Source organism: Coturnix japonica, chromosome 4 (assembly GCF_001577835.2).
Source record: "Coturnix japonica isolate 7356 chromosome 4, Coturnix japonica 2.1, whole genome shotgun sequence".
NCBI lineage: Eukaryota > Metazoa > Chordata > Aves > Galliformes > Phasianidae > Coturnix > Coturnix japonica.
The window spans coordinates 49,370,330-49,381,668 of NC_029519.1; the positions used below are offsets into that span (position 1 = coordinate 49,370,330).

The window sequence follows — 11,339 nt, forward strand, 5'->3', positions numbered from 1 at the left end:
CACTGCTGCTAAAACGTAACTCTTAGATATAAGAAAGACACATAAAAAGCAGCAAAGGGCATTTGAAGTAACCCCACCTGGCTCGTAGTGCTCAGGTTTGTAGAGACCAATCATGACAATATGAAACTGGCCTCCCTGTACCAAAGTACCTCTACTTCACTCTACCGACTGAAGCATTCAAGCAGCAATAACTCACAAGTTAAGCATAATAACCTCATAAGCAGGTTGAGAACGCGGTCTTGTGACTGGATATTAAGGAGACATTTTCAGCTGGAAAGGATGGTGCTACGAGACACAAACAGCCCAGGGAAGGCATCCAGGCTCTTCTGCAATGCCTAACAAAGCTTGTGAGCTCTCCTATACTCAGGTAAGGCACATTTCTGCAGAATCTTTAAACAAACAAACAAACCCAAACCAAACAAAATAGACTTATGCAGAACAAACATTCTGGCACACAGAGACGCTTTTTTTTGAGTTCCTGGTGCAAGCAGTTTTCAGCTGCTCTCACACCTCAGTTCTCCTTACCTCAGTGCTGCACTGCTGTATGCGGTGCTACAGCACCTGACAGGGCAGAAACTCGGGGATCAAAATTTGTTAATAAATCAGTATTTTTAAGTAACAACTATACGGTATTTAAAAGGGAGTCTTCCATAAAGTGCAAAAGTCAGGTTCGGTCTTTCAATTGCTACTTCATCTTCACACAAGACCTTCTACCAGAACACCTTAGAACACCTATGTCTCATGCCATTTTTTCCGAGACAAAGCCTGTTCTTTCCCAGCAAGCGGACAAACGGAACAGGACAGGAACAGGACACGACTTGCCGACGAATTGCCCCTACGGTCACCGCGCGGCGCATCCCCTCGTCCCCGCCCGTCCCACTCTGTCCCTTTCCCCGCAGCGGGGACGACAGCCAGAAGAACACGCCGTTTTCTCCGCTTGCCTTTTTAATGAAGAAAAAGGCAAAGCCACACGAACCAATCAACGAATCAACCCAGAAACCGAAGTTACCGAGCGAAAAGTAGCGAATGAAAGCGCAAAAGAGTTCTCTGCCATTTCCCAAACGCCTCGTGTGGCAGCATATTAACGTTCGGATCGGCTGTAACGTCCTCACGGGACTCCGGGAATTCCAGGGGCTGTCACCGCCCGAACTCATCAGCGATTTCTTCCCGGTGACGACCGAATTCGCCGCCCGGCACGGCGCTCGGCCAGCCGCCCGCAGACACCAGAGGGCAACAGCGTCGCACAGAAGCGGCCGTGGAAGCAGGGGAGGAAAAAACCAATCGCGGCGGCAGGGCAGCGCCGGGTACCACAGCCGGCACGCAGATGCCGAGCGCGCTGCCGATGGACGGAACGACCCGAAGCCGCGCGGAACGGCCGTGACGTGCCGCAGCGCCCCGGCACCGGGCGGGCTGCCCCGGGCGGCACCGCGCAACTTTTCGGGGAGCGCCGGAGCCCCGAGAAAGAGCGGCGACCGCGCAGCGCCCGCAGAACGGAGCCGGGCGGTCCGGTCCCGCCGGAGGAGCCGCCCGCCGTTACCTCCGGCCGCGCTCCGCCGCCCCGGGACTCGCCTGAGGGCTCCGCTCTTCTCCGCTCCTTCGCCCTACGCCGCCGATCCCGTCCCCGCGGCGGGCGTGGGGACCTGCCGGCTCCGCCGGGCTGCGCCCAGCCGCGGGGACAGCGGCACCGCCCCGGCCCCAGCCGCGGCCCGCCCGCGGGGAGGTGCGGCGGGGCTGAGCCGCCCGGGGGGGCGAGCGCCGGGCGGGGCCGCTACCACCGCCCCTCCTCAGCCTCGCCCCGCCTCGCCCTCCGGAGGAGGGGCCGCGCTCCGCGCTCACCGGCAATGAACGACCGGCAATGGGCGAGCCGTCCGCCGCCCGCCCGCGGGGCGCTGCTTTGCGCCTCCGTCCCGTCAGGGCCCGCGGGCGGCCGCGTGCCAGACAAACGTCGCGAGGGAGGTCGGTGATGGACCCGGCGCTACACGGAAGGAAAGGGATGGGCTGGGAGGGACAAGTCGTGCTATCGCTCCGGCTGCCATGAGGGGCCGTGGCAGCGTGACCCCGAGCAGAACGCCAACAAAGTCTCTCGGAGTTTGTTCCATAATAAAATGAGGTGTGTGTGTTCGCTTATCCGTCCCGAAGGCACGCAGCTTTCCGCCGGCTGCACGGCATATAGAAAGGGATGAACAAAAACCCGCTGTGCAGCCTGCAGCACTGCGCATCGGCCTGTATTTACGTTTCTTCCGAGGATGCTCTGAAGGCGTGTGTTTGGGTTTAAATGAAATCAGGTTTGTGACTACAATGCGCCTTTGGACAGTACTTAATTTGCATTCTCTGGCGCTCAAAGTGTTAAATTTAGCCCCTTCTCCAAAATGTTGAACTCCAAACCATTTGGTTTTTTCTGCAGGTTTGGGACAGTCATTCTGTGCTTTGCAATAAATGCAGTGCAAAATCATGTAAATTACATAAGGCCAACTACTTTTCCTGAAGACAAAGAATACTGGGCCATGTGTTTGCAGCCTGAGCTCCATCCATGCAGAGCTCATCCCTGAGCCTGTCCTGTTGCTGCGGGCTCCCCATCTGCAGAACAGCGCTGGCTTCTGGATATTGCAGGTAAAATGTATTAATGCTACAGGTGCCCTCTTGATCTAACTAATTCATTAGCATGTGGTGGCTGTTCGCTCACCTAACAGCTGATGAGTCAGTGCACCGCATTAACTCAATCACAGCAGTTGTCTGCCCTAGTCTGTCTTGTTATGACTCCAGACGGAAACTGCAAGGAAAAGAGCCAAAGTCTTGTGAAGATTCCTTCTCCAACATCAGCAGAATTTATAGTTCTTGATTCAGAAAGATGGTGGTTAACTGCTTTCTCCTCTTCTTTCTCCTTTCTATTCCTGTGACACACCGTAAAGGGACAAATTCTAATGTCTTCTAAACATCAAAAGTTTGCAAAGTCAGTGTTTCAATTAAAATTCCCATTACATTGAAAGCATATAAAAAAGCATAATGGGAGATGATCTCATCCCTTATTGCTCTTGCTTTAAAAAGCAATGTAATGTCCCAGGCCCCTACGTGCAGAGGATTGCTTATATGCACGAGGGCTTAATCTGCACAAGGTTATTAATCCACAGAACAGTGCTTGTCCAAAATCCTATTGCCCTCTCCAAATTCCACAAAGGGATTTTCTCTCACATTAAGATTCTCTACAGTGTGAATATCCGGATACAGTCTTGTCTGGGGGCTTCTCTATTATGAAAGATTTTTCCTACAGTGTGCAGTGAAGTATATATGACTGAAATTCATGGATGCAAGTTCAAACTCACAAATGTGCACCACTTCCCTCCAACCACTCTGAGTAGCTGGCACTGGTTTCAAGTTAGCACTGGCCAACATGGATGGAGGAGTATTACATAGGGCTTGTCCTCATAAGCACAGGGATGCTCACTGGGATGTGCTAGACATCTCACAGATGAGGGTTTCAGCACTGCAAGTCAGCAGCTGTAGAGGCGAGCACTTCTGGCAGCAATACTAACAGCTTTGATCCCTCTTGGTGTTGCTTTCAGTTTTTTGCTCTGGAGCTGTCATTGTGTTGTGAATTGGGCATGACATCGTAGCCATTCTTTCAGCAATACATCTTTAATACAATGCTGAATATGCTTCTGGCCAAGTTTTCTGCTTGATGTCTGGGAGAGAAGCTGGTGGGCTACTGAACTGTACACCAAAGAGTGATGTATTCAGACATGCTAGTCTATGCTGACCACCTCTGCCTTGGACTAACGCAAGCTCTGTGCTGCTGTTATCAATGCAAGAGACTGTATTCTGGCTCAGAGACATGCATACTAACTTGTGTCTGTATGCAGCAAGGAACAGGCATTGAAGCAAGCTCCTCTGTTCCACACCTCAGAGAATTTGCCAAGTGAAATATTTTCCTCATTTTGGATTATTGCTCCAAAACAATTGTAACATTCAAAACACTAGAATCAAGACCAATGCTACAGATCACAGAATGGCTGAGGTTGCAAGGAACCTCAAAAACCATCTGGTCCAACTCCAGCAAGGCCATGCAGAGCAAGGTGCTCAAGCCCATGTCCTGTAACCTCCTGAGTATCTCCCAGGAAGAGACTCCACAGCCTCTCTAGGCAGCCTGTGCCAGTACTTTGGCACTTGCACAACAAAAATGTGTTTCCTGAAGTTCAGAGGAAACTTGCTGTCTTCCATTTCATGTCACTTGCCTCTTGTCCTGGCCCTGGGCATAACTGTAGAGAGTCTGGCTGTGTTATTTGCACACTTTCTTCGGTTATTTATGCACATTAAGAAATGCTCCCATAAGCCTTCCCTTCTGTAGGCTCAACAGTCTGGTTCTCTTAGCCTTTCCTCACAAGAGAGATTCTCCAGTTCTTTCACTGTTTTTTTTTGGTGCTTCATTGGACTCTGTCCAGTATGTCCAAGTCTCTCTTGTACTGGGGAGCCCAGCACTCAAGTGTGACCTCACCTGTACAAAGTAGATGGGAAGGACTACCTCCCTTGGACTTTCCGTAATGCAGCCCAGGATACCATTAACCTTCTTTGCAGAAAGGCCATGTTTCTGGCCCATATTCAGCCTGATGCCCATGAGGACCCCCAGGTCGTTTTGTGCAAAACTGTGGTCTGGCTCCCATAAGTGTCCTGGTGTGTGCTCTTCCCCAGACACAGGACTTTGCACTCCTCCGTGTTGACCTGAAGGGGGTTCCTTCTGTAGACATACCATATGCACTAACATATGAATTCACAGCGCTCATTGGATTGATCAGAAACTAGATGAAACAAATTTAATAAGTACACAATCTTAACAGCACTTAAGCTATTTCTTTTTTAAATACTGTGCAAACACTAAAGAGTCCTTAAAGGGTATTTTTGTCTTGGGCACTGATGTTAGTATTGCTGCATTCATCTGACACAGAAGATTAGGCCATGAAGTTATCTAAGATCAGGCGGTGACTCATGAAGGTTATGATTAAAGTCAGAAGTTCTTGACTCAGGGCTGAGTTCAGATCACTAAATCATATCACACTGTCTTATAATAGATGTCTGAAGCCAGGAAACGGTATTCCATGTTAAAATGAAAAGACCTAATTTCCCCCCTTAATTAAACTGGAACAGGCTTTGTTTGCAATTTGTATCCATATAATGAAGAGAAGAAAATGTGGTCTGAGAGTTCAGTGACATAAGTGGTCAAAATTGTAATTGATTAAGGGGTTATTTTGCAGGAAGAAAAAAAAAACCACCAAAAAACAAAACAAAAAACAAAACAAAAACAAAAAACAAAAACCCAACACAGTTCAAGTTAATAATCTTACTACATTTCTCTGTATTGTTCAGTATCTTTCATTAGTGAAGGGAGTAAAGATTATTCTGAAGCAAACAACACAGGAAACAAGCCATGCTTATGCAATTTCTCTGAAACATCACAAGCTTTCAGGTGGAAAATATATCTACTGTTTCTCTTCAGCAGTTTCTATTTCATTTTCAAGACCTTGCCCTGAAAAAAATCCTACTATTTGCATACATTGTAGTAATATCTTTCAAAGCAGTTGAAGGCAAGTTGCTAATTACATGCCATGGGTGATGACTACTTGGCAGTAGAAAGGCATTTCAGTCTCTGGGCTTAGAATACAGTATTGTTATAAACACGTTGTGTTCCATTTTAATCAGTGTATGGAAAAAATTGTCATCTTTGTAGAATGATCAAATGGCCAGCTTCGGAATTCAAGATGCTCAAAAAATCATTAGGTATTTCTGCTCTGAGCTGCAAAAACATCACTTACTGCTCAAGTCACATGCCATGTAAAGTGTAAGAAAGATTCATTAATGAGGAAGACTGAGTAATTTCAGCCACGGTTTTCCAGGAAATCTGCTTAAGAAGAGAGAAGAAAGACTCTTCCATCCCATTATATCATATTCATAGTCTTCAAGCTAATAAGTATGAAAAAAATGCAGCGCAAACTCAGAATGTAGTAATTTAAGTTAGCTGTTTTGAATGTATGTCAATTTGATTGAAAACTTCTTTGTAATATTGAAATTGTATAGAAGAAAGTGATAATGAAGATGAAAGAGAATTACAGAGACAATAAGTTGCTAGAAGCAGGACCAATATTCTAAAGTATCTTTGTTCTTTTTGAGCAATACATAATTAAATCCTCTGTTAAAATTGATTTTAGGATATGCAATAGAATAGGACGTACTCTGTGCTAAGGAGAACTTCCATTATTGCCCTAAAAAAACTCCTAAAAATGGAAAAAGAAAAGTCCCCCCAAAAGATTTATTCTGCAAAGGGGAAAAAGCATCAAATTGATATATCCAGCTTGGTATATATATACTTTCTGTCCAGCAATAATCTGAACTCTTCCCACAGCTGAATGTCATTTAAAGTCAGCTGGAAAAATCTTCATAATTTCATCTTTCCCTCAGCAACAGTAACTCTGAGACCAGGACTAATTTAGCTTATTTTGTTTTAAGAAAGTAAGCATATTTCAACTATGCCTTCAACTTTCACATGACCTTCCACCCCTTTTTTTTTCCCCCTATACAAATAAATACCTTTTGCCTTCTCTGTTCCTTGAACGTGCAACACCTCAAACACAGCCTGGCTTCCCTGTGCCCTTGGAGGCAGCAAACAAAGAGCTATAAACAGAGGAGTTTGCACAGGACTTGGAAGTTATTCAGAATGCAAGGTAACGCACTGCAGGATCAATGACATGAATGTCTGCTATAAACTGGGAGCTCATCAACTGGAAATCACTGAGGTGAGAAAGGACATGGGTACTAGTCAAAGTCAGAGAATGTCTATCAACTGCCGAAGTGATGTGTCTGTGAAAAATTAGAAAATATCACAGAGGAAAAAAGATGGAAATACTTAAAGTGTTGATGCTATTGTATAGGGCTGCAATAAGTTCTGATCTGGAATGCTATTAGAAGTTTAGAAAGAGTAATTCAAAGTGGAAGAGGTGGAGAGAAGAACTCTATGAGCAGGGCAATATGCAGTCTGTCTTCCAACAGGCAAATTGAAGGCTGAGAGGTCATGTAGCTGCTGCAACTGAGGGGAAGACAGAAATACATGAGGGTAACTAACCTCCATTTCAGACAAGAAAGACTTCTGGCATAAAAATAACTGTGTAAAAACTGTATACTCAGTCTGGAAATAAGAAGGTTTCACATCAGTAGAATGAAGGAGACTCATTCTACAAACAGCAAGAGCAAAAACTGTAGCTAAACTGATGATAGAACTTGAGATATTGCAGGACATTATTTATAAGAATAGTAGATAGGTCTTGATGACTTAAGAGCAACTTATCAATCAATGACTCTATATTTTTTATTTATGCTGGCATCAACAACAACTAGAACACTGACAATAAATCCTCATCTTTGACATCTGAAGTTTCCATCCACTGCTTTGTTTGTCACACCGATTGTTTCAGGCTGTGTGCAGGCACTAGTAAAGGAGAGCACCTGCATTCTATTCACATGAATTTGAACATCACATTTCAAATCATAATTTTTTAATGAAATCTTGCATTTTGGAACAGTAGATGTTTCCCTCTGGGGAAATGTACTAGTTTTTCACCTGTACCCGAAGGCAACACTTAAAGGAAAAAAAAGAGTGAGAAAATTGTATATTTTGGAAAAAAAAATGAATGTTTTTCTGCTTATTAATTTTTCAGTTCTTGCAAAATATGAAATGGATTAAAATTTCAGCTATGCTGGTAGAGCTTTTATTTTTGTAGTATTTTATTTTAATTTAATCAAAATGAATTACACTAATAAGCTGACCATATGTAATCACGCACCATGCAAAGAGATCTTAATTACCGTGTTCATCAAATAGGGATATTCATGATAGCACATACCATCCAGGTTATTATCCTATATTGTAACATATGATATCACATGAATGCTGTATAGGAGAGGGATTTTAAAAAGGTTACAGGCTAATAAGACTATTTCATTTCACTCAGAAGACTCAAGAGAAATAATTAATTACTTCCCAAGATCCAGAGACCATAATTACACGCAATAAGTTAAGTTGCCTTAAAGGTAAATGCTAATCCAGAAATAATTAAAATTAAATGCTGAAATTTCCTATTATTAGTAGTGCTGAACTGTATTAGATGTTATGTAAATATAGGAAAAAGGTGGTTCCAGTCACAATGAGTTCAATTCTACCTTCCAGCTTGTGCTGTTCTAGAAAAGAAATTGTAGTAGGTTTATACTAGCAGCTGGTGGCCATATAATAGCAGTGAATTAAAGCACTTTATGATGCCACAAATATTGTACACAATTCACTATGATTTTTACTTGGGGTTTTGCCTCAGAAATGATGCTGTGGTATGGCCCAACTGCCAGACTTAACCAGTTAATTTTATTTACTCAAATTTACCACACCCCATGTGCATCTTGCCCTGTCTTAGATCAAAAATTCCTTGGGACACGGACACACAAAGAGCTACAGAAGTAAGTGGATATACAAAATCCACATAAGGCCCACTGCCCACTATTTGCCCATGAAGTTGTATTGGGTTTACGTGTCAAAGTTTTTGTAGTGGGGTGCTGAAGGTGTGACCTCTGTGTGCAGAGCCCAGCACTGCCCCATGTCAGATCAAAGCCTGCTCTGGCTTCTCCAGAAGGGCTTCATGGCTGAGCTGTGAGTGTGACAGACACTGTGTGTGCTCTGGGCGAGTAGATTTAAAAATGAGAAAAAACTGCTGCACAACAGCAGTTAGGAGAGGGAAGTGAGATATGGGAGAGAAGCGGCACTGCAGGCACCAAGGTCAGTGCAGAAGGAGGGCAGGAGGTGCTCCAGGCACAGAGCAGAAGCTCCCTGCAGCCCAGGAGAGGCCCATGGTGGAGCAGGCTGTCCCACTGCAGACTTTGGGCACCACGTGGAGTACATGTTCATATGCAGCCTTGGAGAGGAACCCACACTGGAGCAGGGGCAGAGAGTGACCACGAAGGTGCGGTACAGATGAAGCAATATGAACAGATTGATGAGCCCACAGTCTGCTCCCCTGTGCTGCTTGGGGGGAAGAAGCAGAAGAGGATGTGTGTGTGTGGGGGGGGGGGGGGAGGAGGGGAAGAAAGGTGTTTTTAGTTTGCTTTTAGTGTTTCACTGCTCTAGTCTGTTAGTAATAGGCACGAAATTATACTCATCTCCCTCAGTTAGGTCTGTTTAGCCTGTGATAGTAAATGGGGAGGTAATTTTACCTTGTCCTTATTGCAACCCTTGACCCCTTCTTATTGTATTTTCTCCCTTTGTTCTGTTGAGGAGGGGCAGTGAGAGACAAGTGTGATGGAGCTTAGCTGCCCACCTGAATGAAGCCAGTACAGAAGTGTCACACTTATCTTACATGACATAGATAGTCTAAGAGTGATACTAGTATCACCCTTCAATTCGGCAGAGGGAGCACAACCAGTATCTCCATTGTACCGCAACATCACTGCGATTCTGTAATACTACACTGTGTTCTGCAACACTGTTTTTTAAAGTCTTGATCCTGCAAAACAACCATGTATACACCTAAGGGCACCCATAGGAGCGGGCTTTTTATGACTTCTGATTCTGAGAACTAGACTGAGCTGAGCCAGCTCCTTCCCTACTCTCTTGCAATGCCTCGGTCAAATATGCCTGGGCAGTGAACCAGCACAAACCTGCAGTGAGAATACAAATAATTCTGCTACTCCAGTAAGGGAATTACAAGTAACTATGGTTTGTGTGAGGAGGCTAATGTCACTTCCCATAGGTGCAGTGGGCTGAAGAACTCTCAGGGTGGCATGCTACATCCCTGGCTTTCACAGTAAAATAAAGGCTGGGCTTTGATTACAGCTGCTGTGGGGCTGGATTGTTCTGTTTGACCCACCAACATAGTGGCACTGTAGAGACTGTGAATACATGGGAGATAATTTACCCCTTCCATGAAAATGAATAGCTATCAAATAAAGAACAAATTCAAACAAAAATAGCAAGCTACTTACAAATCTTGTGCTTTCTCAAGTGTTACTCTACCACTGGAGTGAAAGTCCTGATTAATTCTCAAAGCCTCTTCTTTTCAAGAGGCACTTCAGAAGGGCTAGATTACCAAAGCCAGGCCTGCACTGCTGCAGTGTGATCACAAGGAGCGTGTGCTTTTCTTTGTGCTCATTTGCTACTGGCATGAGCAAAGCACAGCTCAGATATGAGCTATATATATATATGAGCCATCATATAGTCCTGCCAGTGAAGGGGACATCAGCAAAGCAGCTACATCCTCATTGCTGGGAATCTCTATCTCTTTGAAGAATTATTCCTTTCTCCCCAGGCTCCTCTCTCTCCTCTCCCCCAACCCCCCTTTGTTTGATTTTTTTTCTTTTGCTTTTCTACAAGCACACGATCCCCATGGTTTGAAGTTAGCAGTTACCTTTTTTAGGTGGCTGCAAATAAGTAAGGAACTTTGACAGAGATGAAGGGGAGAATTCAATTTTCCAATTTTCTTTTCCTTTCTTTTTCTGCTTACCTTCTTACTTTCTCTTATTTTTTCCCTTTCCCTTCCCTTCCTTTTTTTCCCCTCTTTTTCTTTCTGCAGAGAAGCCAGAGATAAATAAGGTCTAAATGTTAAAAACAAAATTACATGTTATACAGAAGTACCATAATATTGATATCAGCAAGGCTATTAGATGAAAGAAGATAAAATGTACTTTGAGATAGTGGTGCTCTAAAAAATAGACAGAAGTACTGTCAACATTTATATGTCAATTTATACAAAAGTAAATTTAGTCTCCACTGTAATATCTGAGCTATCTGACTAGCAAACCTTGGCTTTGGAAGATGTCAGTGATATTGCACTGTGATAAATCTCACCATGACTATTGACTTTCCCTCCCTCTCTCCTCCCTTTCATTTACTCTCCTTATAAATCAGATACAGAAGTTTTATAATTCTTTTAGTATCAATATAACATTCTCCAACTGAATGTCTGAAGGATACAGGAGTTCTGTCATAATTTGACAGTGTAAGAAACAGATGCAGTAGATCCACTGGAAGTGCCTGTCATTTTGAATCTCTCCAGTTTGGATATTTTGAGGGCAATTACTGAACCCCTGTGTTTATCATTTCACTCAGTGGAAGGGCCAGATTCCCTACTCAGTCAAAAGAGTTTCAATCTTAAAAACACAGTGATTTGCTGTAGCCATAGGGATGCTGATAAAGCTTCAGGGTTTCCTGAACCTAAATACTCAGTCTATTAGTCTCCTTCAAGTTTCAGATGAATAATATCATGATAACATTTACCCTGGGAAGTTTTCTCCTGATGTATTAACCAAATAGAGTAAAG

At 44.1% G+C, this 11,339-nt stretch overlaps 1 protein-coding gene across 3 annotated transcripts in view; it reads right to left on the reverse strand.

The window, feature by feature from the left end:
- LOC107313570 (bifunctional heparan sulfate N-deacetylase/N-sulfotransferase 3) overlaps positions 1-1,625 on the reverse strand; it is a 66,520-nt gene extending 64,895 nt beyond the window's left edge. For 2 of the 3 annotated variants that reach the window (XM_015861926.2, XM_015861923.2), the window contains exon 1: positions 1,538-1,625. The gene's annotated coding sequence lies outside the window, so the exon portion shown is untranslated. Of the gene's footprint in view, positions 1-1,009; positions 1,219-1,537 lie in introns of those variants that run through there. The other variant, XM_015861924.2, reaches the window with a different exon arrangement.
- Positions 1,626-11,339: the final 9,714 nt, after the last annotated feature.